This window comes from Lissotriton vulgaris, chromosome 3_1 (genome assembly GCF_964263255.1).
Source record: "Lissotriton vulgaris chromosome 3_1, aLisVul1.2, whole genome shotgun sequence".
NCBI lineage: Eukaryota > Metazoa > Chordata > Amphibia > Caudata > Salamandridae > Lissotriton > Lissotriton vulgaris.
Window position 1 is genome coordinate 1760929572 of NC_141689.1, and position 19164 is coordinate 1760948735.

The following is a 19164-nucleotide window of genomic DNA, read 5'->3' on the forward strand; positions in this document are numbered from 1 at the left end:
GCACTCGATGAGAGGGAGGAGTTATCTAGCCCCGAATCCCGCAGCGAGCCTGCTGTGGCGGATCCAAATTTAAGGATTTGCAGCTGGAATGTTGCTGGCATTCTGAGGAAGCTGGCTCTTCCTGACTGGAACACCCTTGCGGAAGGCTACTCTATTTGTATTTTCCAAGAAACTTGGAGTAGGGAGCCTTGCCACAAGGTGGGTTATTCATCTTTTTTTGTACCTGCAGAGTCCCCTTCCTCGGGGAGGGGCCACCCCTCAGGAGGCCTCCTTATATGGGTAGCCATCTCCCTTGGGTGCTAAGTTACTCAGCATGAGCCTAACTCTCCTGATCTATTGGGTATATAAATCAAAGGGCCACGGGGAGGGTTGATTTTGGAAATTTACAATATTTATGCTAGGGGCACGAACGAATGGAGGCTCACACTCACCTATAGTATCAGGCCTCAGTATCAGTAGCAGCGCCCCGTTTGTTCTTATGTCTTGGTCGCAGGAGATATAAACTGTACTTTTGAGCCCCTTGGCCTGGAGGACACCCTGGGAATTACCGAGGATGACACACGGAGAGGGATACCACCGTTGACTATACCCCCCATTAGGAGATGGTCTAAGGTGGTGATCCAAATTAACTTCTTAAATATGGAATTCGGCCTTAGGGCTGTTAACGGAAGGTCTGAAGGACTGGGTTTTTCTAAGACCCAGCGGTGCCAGGGGACAACACCTAAAACCTTCGTGGGTAACCTGTTCCGGCGTACAAGTGACAGAGACACGGGACACTTCCTTCGGCGTCAAAGATTCGAGGTTTATTTACTGCAGGGAACACAGAAATCACAGGAAGTACAGCGTGTGTATGTTCAAGGAGACTGCTTCAAATTGCTACTTTAGGTCGCTCCTTTTACACACATTTCTGTCATACGTTAACATGGTACACAAAGGTTTACAGCTTTGATGTATTCAGGGTCCGGAACATAAGTACGGAAACATTTGGTGGTTCCCAACTGTAAAAACCCATCTTCCCACCATTAGCGCATTCCAATCAGCAATAAACAGATTGAAGAAGGAACAAGGACAGGTGCAGAGGAAGACAGGTCAGTGGGGAGATCGGAAAGGGTGTAAAAGGGGTTGTCTCAGGAAACACGAGCTACAGGCATCAAAGAGACGCGCCTAATGAGATGCACTGCTAAGACAATAGACCGGCATGGCAAGATGAGCCTCGAGCGGGGCCATCTGCCTTACAGTATCATCCCCCTCATCATAAAGACACTTTTGGAGGAACATGTGTCTTCTGCTTGGGAATCTCGGGAATCCCAGGGTCGCGAAGCGGACAACGTCCGTTCGCTGGCTACTTGAGGGCAAGAGACAAAATGGATGCCGTATCTAAGATGGAACCCGTGGGCTCGGATGAAGAAACCCACGAAACAAACGAACGGTTTAGGTTAGCACAGCGAAACTGCGCACACTTACTAAACTCGTCATTTGCGGTTCATAGATACCAGACTCGACCATATTCGTACGAGTCGAAAACACCACTTACAATTGTCACGGAACCTCAGACGCTCCTTTTGCCCTCATGTAGGCAAGCACTAGTCGGAATCTTCCAACCCCAAGTCGACATCAGGCCCCAAAACCATCCAAGTAGCGTCCAATCCCCTACGTCCACGTGTATGGACTCAGAGATCTTATGCAACTTTGAGATGGCTTGATAGACAGTCGGAGCATTATCTGGAATGAAAATACAACAGCTCGAATGGATCACCTTACATACTCCACCTCGATCTGCTAGAACAACGTCTAAAACCATACGGTTTTGTAACGTCATGAGCCTATCTGCCTGAAGTTCTGTGGTGATATTACCAAGGGCACTGGCGGTGATGTTAGCTGTCGATTCCACCACTCGAGTCAATTGTCTCAGGTTCCTACTATTAACCATAGGTCCCCAAAACGGAAAGAAACCCTTGAAAAAGTCTCCTGCCTCTTGACCGGCAGTGTCTTCTTCGCTAATCACGCCTCTCACAACTCTAGTCTTGTGATAGTCTGCATCAACAGTGAACGTCGGAGGCAACAAATTTGCAATATAACATGAGCCCACAAAGTCAGAAGGCAACCATGTATATGCACGATCATGGCAGACAAAGTATGTACCCTTGGCAGCCAGAAACACAGGGGAAGAGGACATCGGCAGAATATAAAACTCGGAGCAAGCACTCTCTCCGAGTCGAGCTCTCGCTCTTCGGCCACGACCCATTAAGCAAAGATTACCAAGGTGGGGTACGACCCATATCGGGGGCGAGCTTCTAAGCTGTTTTTCACTCACAAGCACACTATACTCAACCTTACTCAGGACCCTATAGGCTTGTACCTCTTCCTCTGGGATGAGCGACGGGTCATAGATATCCCTATCTAAATCCTCTATCGCTGTAGCCAAAGGCTTGTGATACGAGCCAGGACCGAGGTAGGAAGAACGTGGCTCTCGATTGGGGTAGGAATCTAGTGCACTTCGAAACATTGTTTGAAATGCTCGAGCTGAACCCTGGGAACTATAAGGAAGGACCAGATACGGAATTCCCTTATCCGTTGTATGTGGCATTAACCCACACACCCAACAATTAGTAGTGTTAACCACTAACTGGTGCTGATGAAGGAGCTGAATAAAGGAATTATTTCGGAATTCTGCACGTCTAGCCTGTTCGTGTTCGGGTAAGATATGGAAGGAATGAGGGGATACAGTGGAGGTAGGTTTAGGTTCAGAAGTAGGAGTAGGTATGGCAGAAGATAAGAAGTACGACATCATATAATACACCCCACCCGCCAATAACAAAGAAACAATTAGAAACAGGAGGAACACCTGAAACATAAAGCATTTGGTACGGGTAATTTGTTGCAGTTTGAATCTTTGCGCCTGAGCTTTTTCCGGATCCACAACTTTTGAGAACGCCATCCCCTAAAACCGTCCGCAACGTTTCTTGACGCACTTCGTTCTGTGTAGCAGTAGTCAATCCCTAGGAGTTCCTAGGAACCGACGGCCTTTAACCTAGTGTCAAGACCCACTAACCAGAAGGAAGTACACGCGCGGCCCTACGGTTCACCTGGATGTAAGGTATTTTATATACAAGTATGTACAAAAGTCTCTCAGCTGTGGAAGCAAAAACACATGTGGAAAAACTCAATATTTACAAAAATCACAATAGTATGTATGTTTGGACTGATCGTGGCAAGGGGGTTACGTAGATATCAAAAGGATAGAAACAAATCTTTTTATTAGTCTTTAGGATTGGATCGCAAAAAGTATTGCCTCTTTCCAGGACGTGTCTGTTCATCAAACAAGTGATCCGAAGAGGGAACAGAGTTCTGTCGATCAGTCGATTGTTCCAATCTTGAGTCGTGTGATGGTGAACGTTCAACAATGTCTTTCTGCTGCACTGAGGATTCTCCAACAGGCTGTGCGTCGCTAAAAGGTACAAAGGTTTGCAGTCCTTCGGTTTCAGATGAAGCAATGCCCTTCCTCACCCACGAGTCCGCCGGTAAAGGTATAGGTACCTTCTTAGTGTGGGTGGCATGCACCCAGTGTTTGCGTCCCTCCAAGCGGACAGCAGTTCTCGTGGCAAGGAGGACCTGGAAGGGTCCAGTGAAACGAGGTTCCAGATTCTTCTTGCGAGCGAAGTTTCTGGTAACCACCCAGTCTCCCGGTTGGAGCTGGTGGCCTGGACCCTCCGTCTGCGTCGGCAATGCTTCAAAGACCTGTTGATGAATTAACCTCAGTTTAGCAGTCAGATAATAAAGATAATCAATCAACATCAGGTACTCAAGATTAGAAAACACACTTGGTCTAGGGACCCCCCAAACATTCGCAGGACGACCGAACACTATTTCATAGGGACTAAGCCCTACTCGGGAGTGTACAGTCGCCCTTGTTGACAACAAAGCTAAAGGCAAAGCGTCAGGCCAAGAAAGACCAGTCGTGGCCTGAATCTTCGCTAGTTTGAGTTTAAGGGTGCCATTATACCCTTCAACCAAACCTGCTGACTGGGGATGATTGGCACTATGGAACTTTTGAGTAATTCCAAGGCCCTTACACACACTCTTCATTACACTTCCTACAAACTCACTTCCGTTATCTGACCATACAATCCGCGGCATTCCATACCGAGGAAAGTATTCCTTCAGTAGGATTTTCGCAGTGGACATAGCAGTGTTGTCCTTAAGAGGGTAGGCTTCAATCCATCGGGAGAATGCGCAAACCACAACTAAAACATACTTCAAGTTATTGCATCGCTCCATATGGATTAAGTCTAGCTGGATCACTTCAAAGGGACATGAAGGGGGTGCAAAATGGCCAGCAGGTGTAGGGGTTCCCTTACCAGGGTTGTACATCATACATATCATACAATTCTTCACCAATCTTTCAGCACACTTCGTAATACCATCATTCTTCCACACGGGGGACAACAACTTACAAATACCTTTCACACTAATATGTGCTAACCCGTGTGCCATTGTCACAACAGCTAGCACATATGCGTCTGGCAACATCCACCTCTTGTGCTCCGTCAAATCAATCCAACAACCATTCGCATCCAGCTTTCCCGTACTTTCTTTCCACTTCGCCTTTTCAGTCTCGGTGGCCTCATTCTGTATCGCTTTCACACTCTCGATGGTATCCTCACACATACTCGTTTCTGTAGGCCACCTTACCGAACTCGTCACATACATTCTAGTGCTAAGGTTCCGGGCAGTCTCCTTAGCAGTCTCATCCGCAAACGCATTACCACGACCAACGTCATCCGTCACCTTACGATGCGCACTACATTTAACAATCGCTACCTGCTTAGGCAAAGTAAGTGCATCCAAAAGATCATTCACAAGTTGTCCATGCTGAATCTTCGTACCATGCAACGTCATAAAACCTCTCTCTCGCCACAATCGTCCAAAGCTATGAGCAACGCCAAATGCGTATTGACTATCAGTAAACACATTCACGCGTTTCCCTTTCGACAACACACACGCTCTAGTCAGAGCTATCAGCTCCGCAGCCTGAGCAGAATTCTGATTCAATCTCGCAGCCTCCACAACAGTATTCAAAGTTACCACAGCATACGCAGTCGTGACATCACCATTCGGTAATTTAAAACATGAACCATCCACATACAAAGTCCCATCGGGATCATCCAAAGGAGTGTTTTTAAGGTCCACGCGACCTTTTGTTTCTTCCTCAGTCCTTAAATAACAGTCATGAGCTGTTACTTCATCTGACTCTGTACTGATTGGCAATAAAGTCGCCGGGTTTAGGACATTACAGCGTTTTATCTGGATGTGACTTGCCAAAAGCGTCAATTCGTACCCAGACAATCTTGCACTCGTCAAGTGCTGAGTTTTCGTACGATTTAGGAGAGTATCAACTGCATGCGGAACCATCACCGTAAGCATATTATCCATGACCAATCCTGCTGATTGTCGGATGGACACCGCAGCTGCCGCTGTTGCTCTCAAACAACTCGGCAATGCTCTAGCTACCGGGTCCAAGGTCGAGGAAAAATATGCACATGGACGTTGCTTATCACCAAAAGGTTGCGTCAAGACACTCAACGCACAACCTTCTCTCTCGTGCACGTATAACGTGAACGGCTTACTGTAGTCAGGGGTACCTAACACAGGGGCCGAACACAGCGCGTCACGTAATTCAGAAAAACTTTTCTGACATTCTTCCGTCCATGGTAAAGGAGTTGGAACGTCCTTACACGTAAGAGCCACTAATGGTTTCGCTAACAGTGAAAAATTTGGGATCCACTGTCTGCAGTATGACGTGATGGCCAAAAAGGCACGCACATCTCTCTGAGTTGTTGGCACAGTCATCCGGGCAATCGCAGCAATTCTCTCTGGGGTCAACCTTCTTCCCTCCTTTGACAATAAGTGACCTAGATAGGTTACTTCTTGACAACAATATTGAAGTTTAGAAGGAGACACCTTGTGATGTAAGTCACAGAGATGCTGCAATAATGATACCGTAGCAATTTTACAAATGTCCTGGGTGTCTGCAGCAACCAATAAGTCATCAACATATTGGATCAAAGCTGCACCAGCCGGCAACATAAACGCATCTAACTGGCCTTTTAAGGCTTGACTGTATATCGATGGACTTTCACAGTAGCCCTGAGGAGCACGCTTGAACCGGAAGCTGCGTCCACCAAGAGAGAAACCGAAAAGGTCTCTGCTTTCTTCAGCAATCGGAATGCTGAAGAACGCATTCTTCAGATCGATCACCGAAAACCAAGATGCCGATGCTGGAATTAGAGTCAGTAGCGCCGTGATGTCGGGCACAACAGGGAACTGAGGAATCACAATTTTATTTACCTCCCGTAAATCGATAACAAAACGATAAACAGGTGGTTTCGAAGGATCAGTACGTTTCAGAATAGGTAACACAGGACTGTTACACACGTTTCCCCGCGTCTCCTCAATAACGTCTTTCTCGATCAAATCATAGATGATCGCCAACAATGCTCGTTCACCATCAAGAGAGATACGATACTGGGGAATACGTGGCAACCGCACATTAGACTTCAAATGAACAACATAAGGGGAGATGTCAAGCAGGCCCACGTCATTGGGACCTGTTGCCCACAAAGATGCAGGAAGAGAACTCAATTCCGGTGGAAGCTTATCGAGAGACAAGTACATTGGAGAGATGACTCTCTCACCCAAAGTAAGCTTCACTCCCGCAGGAGAACAATACAAAGTCGCATACAAACGTTTTAGCAAATCCAGGCCCAAAAGATTTTCACCACAACCAGTGGTTAAAATCAACGGAGCTTCGAGCTCACGTGGCCCAATTGTAAGAGGCAAAGGGCGTGAAACTGGATTGCTAACAGGGGCGCCAGAGAATCCAACGGAAACATTTGTTAAGCCAGACAAAGGTGCGCCAGGGAGTTTCGAATGCATGATAGAACTTTTCGCTGCACCAGTGTCCAACAGAAAAGGCTCAACGACGCCCGAGGTGGCAACTGCGACGTAAGGCCCTCTCTGATCAACCGGAACTGATACCACTCCCTCTCCTTGTCTAAGGCTGTCCTAGTAGTTACCATCGTCAGTTCCCTGATCGACGTAATAATCATCCACATTGTACTGAGAAGATCGCCCTTGCGACGATCCACGCTGATCAAAACAATTATTGGAGTCAGAAGTGTTAGTGGAACGATCGTTCGGAGCACCGCGACCCCTACCACGTAATGTCTGTTGAGAACCACCACGGCCTCCTCTAGATGTATTACCACCATTACGCTCATTAAGAACGGGACAGTTGAATTTTATATGACCCTCCTGTCTACAATAGGCACACTGGTTGAACCCTAACGACGATCTTTGTGAGGAGGAATCATTTCGTGGTTGTGACCTATTTGATTGAGACTGCGATCTATTACGTTGCTGTGAATCATTCTGATTCGAACACGGAGGATGCGCCTGTTGCAACAACACTTTAGTTTTGAGTTCTTTCGTCTTTTTGTCAGCACGATCATTCTCCTCTTTTTCCCTATTCTCATAATAATGAGCCGTAGCCAATATCTGAGCAGAAGTAGAAACAGCCCACGCACTTTCGGAATTTTTTAATTTGTTGCTCAAATCAGGCAATAAATTGGAAACAAATTTGTCCACAAACAACCTCTGACCACCTTCGGTACCCATATCTTGACCACTGTGGTCAATGAAAGCCTCCTCGAACCTCGTGAAGAAATCCGAGACACTCTCATCCTTCTTTTGCTTGCAAGCAGACAGTTTGTCCCAATTTACCCTCATAGCTGGCATAAGCGTTTTCATTAGGGTAATGATTCTCTGAGGAAGAGCAGCAATAATCTGTTCAGGTTTAGCCCCACCAATTTGTCGTGCATCCGCCGCAGTGAGAGTAGCCCAATCACCACCTAATTCGTTTGCATGATCTTCCTGACGAATCTTAGCCCATACCGGTTGCGGCACGATATTGCCAAACAGCATATCGATATCGGCAAGATTCATTATCGTAGCATCTACGAGCTGCGACAATTCCTTATAATACCCTGCAGGATTTTTGCGAGGGTCAGGCAAAGATTGCTTAACCTGTAACACTTCCGATCGTTTCCATGGGAGATGTATCCATACTCTCTGGAAATACGGTAGAATAATGGGGTTAGCATTAGGATCGCCAGGCATATACACTGGTGGAACTTCGCGCATGGGGTACTGACCGGATGCTCCTAACGGCCCTTCAATGTCTTCTACAAACAACGCTCGAGGCATCATAGTAGGAAGAAGGGACAGTAATTGCTCGACTGCACGTCGAACATTGGTACCTATGATCATTCCGCTTGAGAACTGAAGCTGTAGATTAGTCAAGGCAGTCATCACATCATCGGATGCGTCAGCCGATATTAGGTCATGTAAAGCTTTGCACATTTCTTCAAAAACAAATCTTTGTGTCGGTATATTGAATTGCTCAAACGTTTTCAATACCGCACGTGGAGCATTCCTAGCAGGACATCTCACCCAACCCATAGCCATATTACACAATGAGTCGCGCTCCCTACCACCAGGAAGCTGACTACGTCTTTGAGGACCGTCCGAACCAGCGGACTCAAGAATAGGACCAAGAGAATGAAAGAAGTTAGCAGCTACAGAAGGAGTACGACGTCGAACAGACGGAGACAAAGAATAGCCCAGAGGGGTAACAAGAGAAGTACCAGGAACAGAAGGAACGGCAGGAGAAACCAGAACAGTAGAAACAGCGGGAGCAGGAGTATGAGGAAGTACAAGTGGAGGAGCAGTAGGGACAAGAGCAGGTTGAGGAGCAGGAGCAGCGGGAAGTACAGGGACAGGAGCTGGTTGAGGAAGAGGTACAGGAGGTACCACAGGAACTGCGGTACCCTGTACATACGGAGGTGGTGATTTCATGAGATAAGACATTAAGGGGTCCTCGGTACCATCCTCCTTTTTGTCCGTATCCGCCGGTAATGCAGGATAGCACTTATCGACAGACATACGTTGTAATCTATCAAAGACTTCCTTTTCCTTTTCCTCCTTATCACGCTGAAACTGCTCTGCTTTCTTTACAATGGTGGCAACACCATCTCTCTGACTACGTTTTAACAGTCTGATTTCTCTCTGTTTGGCTTCTTTACGCCACAACCGAAAGGCATCAAACATGGCCGGCCTTGATTTTTTCTTAAACAATTTAGTCTCGAGATTATCTAAGATCGGGGTCTCGAAACTACCATGAGGTGGCCAACTAAGGACACCATCTTTCTTGGTATAGCGGACCCAATATTCATTAAAAGTAATCGGACCTAGTCCGTGCTTGCTGTAGAGCTCATATGTTGGAGTTCCAACCGGAGGTATCGGACATGAATCCTCCAGTCGGGAATCCGTACCACAACGACGAAAACAACTGAACAAAGTACTATGGCTAGGCATCTCGCACACTAGCTGAGTTTCACAAACTTCAAGGGTTACGGGATTTACCAAGTCCCAGCAATGAACAAAACCCTCGGTTTTTGGCGTCTGCAGGCGTCAAATATTACGACAAAGAACCAAGTACTAAGAACCGCAAATGCAATGGAACCATGCAACAACTAAGCAACCACAACTAAGGACTCTGGGAGCGACCCACAAATACTTAACTCAAAGATCGATGGCGTCACCAGGAAGGCCCGTCAATCGTCTCGCAGTACCAAGGTCTACGCCGGGCGCCAAAACAGGTCTACAGTCAGGGCAGCAGTCCGTCGCAGCCGTCAGGAGGCGGGAATCTTCGCGGGAAAAGTCGTCGGGCCACTTATTTCGACAACAGGATCGATGAAGCGGGGTGCACCTTCCCTCAGAGATTTCACACGAAGTTCCTCACGATCGTCGGGCTTGGACCGGTACCACTGATGCAGCCCCACGTTGGGCGCCAACTGAAGGACTGGGTTTTTCTAAGACCCAGCGGTGCCAGGGGACAACACCTAAAACCTTCGTGGGTAACCTGTTCCGGCGTACAAGTGACAGAGACACGGGACACTTCCTTCGGCGTCAAAGATTCGAGGTTTATTTACTGCAGGGAACACAGAAATCACAGGAAGTACAGCGTGTGTATGTTCAAGGAGACTGCTTCAAATTGCTACTGTAGGTCGCTCCTTTTATACACATTTCTGTCATACGTTAACATGGTACACAAAGGTTTACAACTTGGTTCCCAACATTATCCCCGAGAGGGGTCGCTTTGATGTATTCAGGGTCCGGAACATAAGTACGGAAACATTTGGTGGTTCCCAACTGTAAAAACCCATCTTCCCACCATTAGCGCATTCCAATCAGCAATAAACAGATTGAAGAAGGAACAAGGACAGGTGCAGAGGAAGACAGGTCAGTGGGGAGATCGGAAAGGGTGTAAAAGGGGTGGTCTCAGGAAACACGAGCTACAGGCATCAAAGAGACGCGCCTAATGAGATGCATGGCTAAGACGATAGACCGGCACGGCAAGATGAGCCTCGAGCGGGGCCATCTGCCTTACAGTATCATCCCCCTCATCATAAAGACACTTTTGGAGGAACATGTGTCTTCTGCTTGGGAATCTCGGGAATCCCAGGGTCGCGAAGCGGACAACGTCCGTTCGCTGGCTACTTGAGGGCAAGAGACAAAATGGATGCCGTATCTAAGATAGAACCCGTGGGCTCGGATGAAGAAACCCACGAAACAAACGAACGGTTTAGGTTAGCACAGCGAAACTGCGCACACTTACTAAACTCGTCATTTGCGGTTCATAGATACCAGACTCGACCATATTCGTACGAGTCGAAAACACCACTTACAATTGTCACGGAACCTCAGGTCATTGCCAGATCCTTCTGGAGCCCACACCTACAATAGGGCGAACCATACGTCCAGGATAGATTATATTCTCCTTGACGTAAAACTTTGGCCCTTCCTGCAGGATATGGAGGTTCTCCCTTCAGTCGAGAGTGATCACAATCTCCTCTCTCTTGATCTCTGTGCGCTGTGGAGTGGGAACCAGGGGGCGCTCATGTCTCTCTTAGCGCCTACCCCTCAGGAAGTACATCCTTTTAACTGTGGCATATGATTGAAATGGAGCAAGCTTATTATGGACGAAGAGAAAGTGAAAGCAATTGGGGCACTTTTAGACACAGCTCAGTCCAAAATGGACTTGTTGACTCCTCTGTCAGGGGAAGTGACAGTGATATTCTGTGACACAACCAAAGCCTTGAGCAATCTTTTCACTCAATTACACACAAGGCCTCACAAACTGGTTATAGCAAAAAGTTGCCGAACCCGCCGGGTTGGTATACTCAAAAATGTAGGGGGAAGAAAAACGCCCTGATTACTGCTGTTAAAAGCAAATCCCAGCCTGCAATTAGACTGGCTAGGAAAGAGTACTCCCGGACTACCGCAGCAGCCAAGAGAGAATGGGAGGATAGGTTCTGGGCAAGCAAGGGCAGGGACGCTAGAAGCTTCTGGAACCTCATAAGATCTAGAAATAGGCCAGATAGCACTCTCCTGACGTGCAACATCCCTGCCCAGAACTGGTTCGACCACTTCTCATCTCTCTATACCCCTACTGGGGTGGCTTCCAATACCATTTTTTCTATAGCCGACTGTACAGGGGGTAGTGAGGATGTTTCTTTTACCGCCAGAGAGGTGGAAGATGTAATTAAATCATTGGTTCCTCTTAAAGCAGCAGGGCCGGATGGCATACCGGGCGATTTGTTACGGGCTAGCCCTAAGGAGTGGGGGAAGTTGGTTTCCTCTTTACTCAATGCCATTAACGGAGGTGCGCCTGTACCAGATTCCTGGAAGGGGGCTGAGGTTGTCCCAATATTCAAAAAGGGGTCTCGGGACAACCCAGCTAATTATAGGCCAATAAGTCTTATCAACTCCTCCCAAAAAGTGGCAGGGAAGGTGATTTTGAGAAGGGAGCTCCAGTGGGTGGACGACAACAATATTCTGTCGGACCTCCAAGCTGGTTTTCGTTCTGGAACCGGGACTATTGAACAGGCCTTTACACTGGCTCTCTTGTATTGGAAGGTGGTGGTGCTGGGCAAAGGCAGTCTATATTTGGCCTTTATAGACCTTAAGACTGCCTTTGACCTGGTACCTAGAGAGGAGTTGTGGAAGGTCTTATCAGAACTGGGGCTCCCTTCGGATATTCCATCCCTCTTTGTGAGACTACACAATGGTAATTTTGCACAGGTGCGATGGGGCACGAACGGTGAAAAAACCGACAGGATTCCTGTAGGAAGGGGTGTCCGTCAGGGATGTGTGCTAGCTCCCACTCTGTTCTCTCTTATGTGAACGGAGTGGTTGAGCATTTGTTAAGACATCCCTCTGATGCTCCTTCCCTGGCGGGTAAAAGGATTCCTACACTGCTTTTTGCAGATGACACTCTTCTTATTTCAAAGTCCCCCATGGGCCTTCAGAGCCTCCTGAATAACTTCCAGGAGTTTTGTTCACTGAGGGGGTTGGTAATCAACACTGACAAAACCAAGTATTTGATTATGAATCCCCCTAAAAACCCGGGGCACCCGCCAACTTTAAATTCTGCTCCTTTGGAGAGGGTACCCGAGTTTGATTACCTGGGTATCCGCCTTAACGATTCTCTAAGTTTGAATCCACATATCAATAAAATGCTCCTTGGCCACAAAAGGGTGGGCGAAACATTACTCAAGGAACAACGCTCCTCCACAAGTAAACCTATAGCCTCAGTGGTGGAGATTTACAAAGCTAGATGGCTAAGCGCTGCCCTTTATGGGGCCGAGCTGTGGGGAACTTGTAACTTGGATTTACTAGTAAAATCGGAGAGCAAATTTTTGAAAGATCTGATGGCTCTCCCGTCGAGTACTCCAACCGTCCCAGTGTCTCTTGACTTAGGCTGTAAATCGATCAAGGATCATCCGCAACTTCGCCCCTTGCTTCTCTGGGCTCGGTTGTGACGGGTGCCGGAATTAGCCTCCTATGCAGAAGCACTATCAGTGGAAATGAAAATGGTAGGCTGGTCTAGGATCAAACGGTTGAGGGACGTAAAACGGCTGTTAGTGGAGATAGGGCTAGGCAAGGCTTGGGCATCGAGATCTGCCCCTCCTAAAGCTATGATCAAGAAATTGTACTGGGATTGGGTCTCTTCCAAACTACTCTCAGATCCAAGTCATTGCAATTCCACTGTAGCCTTCTTGGGGATTAAAGATGTGGTGGCCTATGAACCCTACTTAGACATGATTTCCATCCCTTTTGATCGTACCCTGTACTTTAAGTTCAGAGTGGGAACATTACCAGTAGGTGAATTAGTTGCCCGTTGGAAATCCCCCAACCAGATCTCTCCCTTTTGTGCGTGCTGTCCCACTCGTGTTGAGTCGGTAGCCCACATTCTTTTTGAATGTCCGGATAATTGTGCGCCTAGGAGGCGATGGCTCAAACCCTTATGCAGACTTTTAGGCACCCGTCAACATAAAGTGGTGCTACGTATTTTAATGTCCGACACTTCAACTCTGATTGTTTGTACTGTGTCAAAATTTTTAAAGGGGTGTTGGTTGATTCGTGTAAGAAGGCTTTCATTATGCCGGGCGGTCGTGCTCCATCTTGGCTCCCGGCTCCGGCGCTGCTCGGGAGCCTGGTTTGGCGGTTCCCCAGTGGCCCGTGGGCTGTTTTCGGCACACATATGAAGCGGAAGATGCAGGGCACCTGCGGGGCTGCTCCGATCGCCCCTGGTGCCGCTGCAGCGGCTGGATCGGTGAGGAGACGCGAGGAGAGGACGGCCGTGGGCAAAATGGCGGCCGGAGCCCTGATGAGAGCGCCGATGACCTCAACTCTCTGTGGGAGGTACGCTTGTCGGGCGAAATCGGAAGGACGCAGGGGCTGCCTCTAGTTGAGGATAGTCTCCGGGGGCCTCGGTAGCGGCAAGACACCGGGGGCGGCCCCGGTCACAATCTGCCTTCCCACGCCTGCCTGACCTTAAAATGGCGGCCGGGTGTGACTTGCAACTATCGGTCGGCGCCGCTACTTGACCATCGCCCCCCAGCGCTTACTGCACAGCGCTCTTTACACTTTTCGACGTTTTGTCACTTCACCTGGAGAAATGTACACTGCCTGCTCGGAATTGCCGCTGATGTCCAGCACTTGTCAAGACGGCTCTGCATCAAGCAGGTCACAGAGTGTGCCAAAATTTATTTATTTATTTATTTATTTATTTATTGGCATTTGTATAGCGCAACATATACCCAGGGGTGTCTTGGCGCTGAATAATTTGCCGGCTGGTTGAAACTGCCTTGCTCTGATGATTTTTCTATACCTGGCGTCAATTAGTAGTTTATTTATTAAACAGCCAAGTTTTTAATTTCTTGCGAAATTGGAGTAGCGTGGGGCATGCCCTGATGTCCTGGGGTAGGGTATTCCAAAGTTTGGAAGCCGCCACTACAAACCGTCGGTCTCCCCACATCACAGTTTTGGTTCGAGGAACCATAAGTTGGTTACTGTTAGTAGAGCGCAGTTGGCGTGTGGGTTGGTATGGTCGTAGATGATCTTTGAGGAACTGTGGACCCTGTTTGTTTAGGACTTTGTATACAATGCACTGGGATTTGAATCTGGCTCTATTCTGAATCGTCAGCCAGTGTAGTTTGGGGATGGCATTGGATAGCGGAGCAAATTTTGGAATTCCTAGAATGAGACGTGCTGCTGCATTCTGTATAGTCTGCAGTTTTTTTAGGACTCTTGCTTGGGCATTAATAAAGAGCCCATTGCAATAGTCTAAGGATGTCAGGACTAATGAGCTCACCAGAGTTTTAATGGCGGTGGTAGGAAGGTAGGGACTTATCTTTCGGATCATGCGTAGTTTATGGTGGGCAACTGATGCTACTTTACTGGCATGGTCCATAAAATTAAGATGATTGTCAAAAATAATTCCTAAGTTCCTTACTTTAGTCACTGGATTAGGGGGGGCACCGAAGGTTTGGGGCCACCACGAGGTAGGCCATTCTGGTAAGAGTTGCCCAAAAATCATAACTTCGGTTTTATCCGAGTTTAGTTTTAGGCAATTTGCTGCCATCCAATCCCCCAGTTCTGTCAGTCCCCTCTGGAATGTTTTAGCTACTTCCTCGCCATCACCCCTTATTGCCAACACTAATTGTGTGTCATCCGCGTAGGAGGTAAGGCTCATCCCGTGTGCCTTGATGACATTGGCCAGGTCCGACACATATATGTTAAAGAGTGTCGGACTCAGGGATGAGCCTTGAGGTACCCCGCACGGTTGTGACAATTTGGCAGATTGATAAGGGCCCAGAGAGACCGCCTGCGTTCTCTCCAAGAGAAAAGAGGCGAGGAGAGCTCTTGCCGTGGAGGAGATGCCTATTTTTCCAGCACGGCCGACCAGAGTGCCATGGTCGACCGTGTCGAAAGCTGCTGAGAGATCCAGCAGTACCAACACCGCTGTTCCGCCTTGGTCTCTTATTGTTCGTATGTCTTCGGTTGCTTTAATAAGGGCAGTTTCAGTACCATGGTATTTCCTAAAACCATACTGAGTCTCGTCTAGCTTCTTGTGGGTTTCTATAAACTCAGTTAATTGTTGGTTCATGGCCTTTTCCACCACTTTGGCCATGAACGGAAGACTGGCAATGGGTCGATAATTTTTTAGTTCTGACTTATCAGCTCCTGGTTTTTTCAGCAGAGGTTTGAGCAGTGTGGTTTTTAGACTATGGGGGTATGTCCCAGAAATCAGGATGGAATTACAAACTTGCGTCAGGACTGGTATAATCGACTCCATCACCGGTAAGAGAGCCGATAGTGGGCAAGGATCTAGCTTGGATCCAGCTTTAATTGTCGATACAATGTGTAGCACTTGATCTTCTGTCAGTGGTTGAAACTCTGTAAAGGATGGAGTCCCTGTTGGTGTTAAGTTTTCCTGACTAATATCGGTTTCGTTTGAATGTGTGATTTTTGCCAGAAATGGTTGATAAATGTCATCCACCTTCTTGAAAAAGAAGTCGGCTATGGCGTCACACATATCTTGGGTTTGGGGTGGAGTCAAGTCTGGAGTATTACCCGAGAGCACTTTAGTAATGTCATACAATTTTTTGCTCGAGTTCTTCGCCTGCTCAATTTGGAGCATATAGTACTCTTTTTTTGCCTTTGTAATCATGGCTTTGTATATTGTCAGAACTTCCTTATATTTAGTTTTGATTGTAGGATCGTAAGATTTTCTCCATTGTCTTTCCCAGTATCTGTTCTGTAATTTTTGTGTTTTTAGTTCGTCCGAATACCATGGTGCGGTGGGGGTAGTCCTATTTGTAGATATTTTCTTAGTGGGGGCTAGTGAGTTCATAGCATGCCCCAACCAGTCATTGAGTTGTTGTATAGCCAGGTTGGGGTTATCGGAGATTAATGGGCGAGAGTCATCCAGAAAGGTTTTTAGATCCTGCTGATTAGCATCGTGCCAGGCTTTAAAGGTTGTAGGCTGGCGAGGGGGAATGTCAGTGATGGATTTTTTTTTGTCCATAGCCAATGTGCACAAAACTGCATAATGGTCGGTCCAAGGTAATGGACGAATGTCATTTACTTGAAGCCCTTGGGCATTTGAGAAGATGGCGTCCAAAATATGTCCCGCTTGGTGAGTGGGGGAGGTGACCAGTTGATGTAACCCTAAGACTTCCATATCTGCAATAAGAGCTTGAGTGTCTTTGTTGTTGTTATCATCTAGGTGAAAATTCAGATCACCTAATACTGTGATCGATTCCTCTAAGGCTAGAGATTCCAACTGAGTACTAATACTTGTTAGAAAGTTCGCTCTGGCTCCTGGGGGCCTGTATATAAGAAGCCCTTTAAAGTTAAATTGCTGGCTGAGTTTAATGGAAAACATCATGGCCTCACACGAGGTGACAGATCAGGATGTACTCTGCCTGCTCGGAATTGCCGCTGATGTCCAGCACTTGTCAAGACGGCTCTGCATCAAGCACGTCACAGAGTGTGCCAAAATGACAGATCAGGATGTCTGAATAGAGGCAGCCCCGGGAAAAACAGAACAGATAGAAAATTCATAACTCCAAACTACATCAATGCGACTTCTGTCAACATCATGTCAGGCGTATGGAAAAAAACAGAACAGTTCATTTATGATATGAAAGAAAGGGGGCGGAGCCGAGCCGGGCGGGGACGCACCTGCGGCTGGCCTCCAACTTCATCTCCCACCTGGGCTTCCACCTTCTCTCCTGGACTTCTTGTCTTTTGTTCTGTCCTGACCGTCACCCTGCTGCTCTTGTCGGACAGTTTCTCTGGACTCTAGCCCTCCTCCCACTCCCTCATCCTTAACCCTTTTCCCCGTGGATGATCCTCAAATGTTTCTTCCCTTTGCTTCATCTCCCACCTGGGCTCCCACCCTTAGAGTGTTTCCAGTCATATCCCTCCTGTGCAGATAGAAGATAACTCTAATGACTAGTATCCTATGTGACTCTTAGATTGTATCCATGTGTATCCCTTCCCTGTGTTTAGAGTTATAGCTGTAACGACTAGTCGCCTGTGTGACTGTTGGAATATAGCCAGATGTATCCCTTCCCCCGTGTGAAGACATAACCCTACTCACTAGAACAAAAGAAACGCGCTCCTGAAATGTGTAACGTAACTGACTCTATGTAAAGTGCTTTGATAACATGTAACGGAACGGGTGCTATGTAAAGCGCTGTGATAACCTAATCGGTTCAAGTTCCTGAAATGTGTAACGTAACTGATGCTATGTAAACTGCTGTGATAACATGTAACGGAACTGGTGCTATGCAAAGCGCTCTGATAACCTTATCGGTTCAAGTTCGCGCTATAGAAAACTCTAAAAATAAAATAAATAAATAAATTATCAATTTAATCTTGTTTTATCTGTTTTTAACACTTTTCCTCCGTTTTTTTCCCTTTGTATATCTGGAAATTGATTGTTTTAAATACTGTGTCTTATATTTATTGTACATGCTTTTATGATATTTTTATATTGAATAAAGCCTATCAATCAATATATGTAAAATATGAAAAGAGTAAAAAGGGGCTTGTGAAAATGGCACTCACCAAACTTAATCAGCACTAGGGCCGAACTGGGAACACAAAGCAGCCCTGGCAATTTTCTCAGACAAGCCCCTAGTGAAGCACTGCTGCAAATCCAGCACCAAGTAACAAAACTGACCTCCACAGCTGCAGAACCGGCCTCCACCCTTTCAGCCTCCCGGGGCACCCGATGACCGTTATGACCAGCCCAGCCCTGATCAGCACTTCCATGGAAAAGTCATATACATATAATAACCCAAAAAAATATAAATAATAATCATAATGGACACAAAAGAATTTAAGTGATTTTTCCATTAATTTTTACGTATAATTCATAGTTAACCTAGAGCCCCAATTAACGTCATTGGTAAGTCTAGTATGCATTTTAAATATATATAATATGCAGCAAGTGCTAAAGAACACAACATAAAGAAATAACAAACACAAGAGTACATACAGAAAGAAAGAAAGTTGTTGTCAGGCAACAGACAACTTCTCAAAATGATTAATATCAATGGTTTACAGAAAATATGCAAGTTTGTCTGTTTATACTGTTGGTAATGTTTCGACCCACAACTGGATGTAGGGATTTCATCAAGAGATCGCAGCTGCTCTGGAGGTAGCACATTATTTGAAATGGGATACATTGTCCTTGTTTGCATCCAGCGCACCATTTTAAAGGCACTAACCGGGACAGTGCACCCTTAATTTAATACAGCCTGTGAACTGGTTAAGTGTGCATCATATCCTTTATTGTGTATCACTGAAAAACACCCTGAATATTTCTGTATCAATGATTTAGCAGTCGCATGTCATATAGAGTAAGCTACATGTAGCAAAACTCTATTTTTCAAATATACACTGGATAATTCAGCCAACTAGAAACATAGCATTTCTCTAATCATTTTATGAGAAAAATACACCAAAATCTCCCAGAATCTGCTGATCTTCAAACTGAGTATAACCCTCTTCATACTTTGACCAAACATTCAAGTGAGACATCCTAATGCTTGTCCAAACATAGGGGGTCATTAGGATGGCGGACGGGCCTGTGTCCGTCCGCCACCCCCGAGGAACAGGGACCGTCCGCATGGGCAGCGACGGTCTCTCCATTCAAATTAGGATGTGACCGCCACCCTGGCG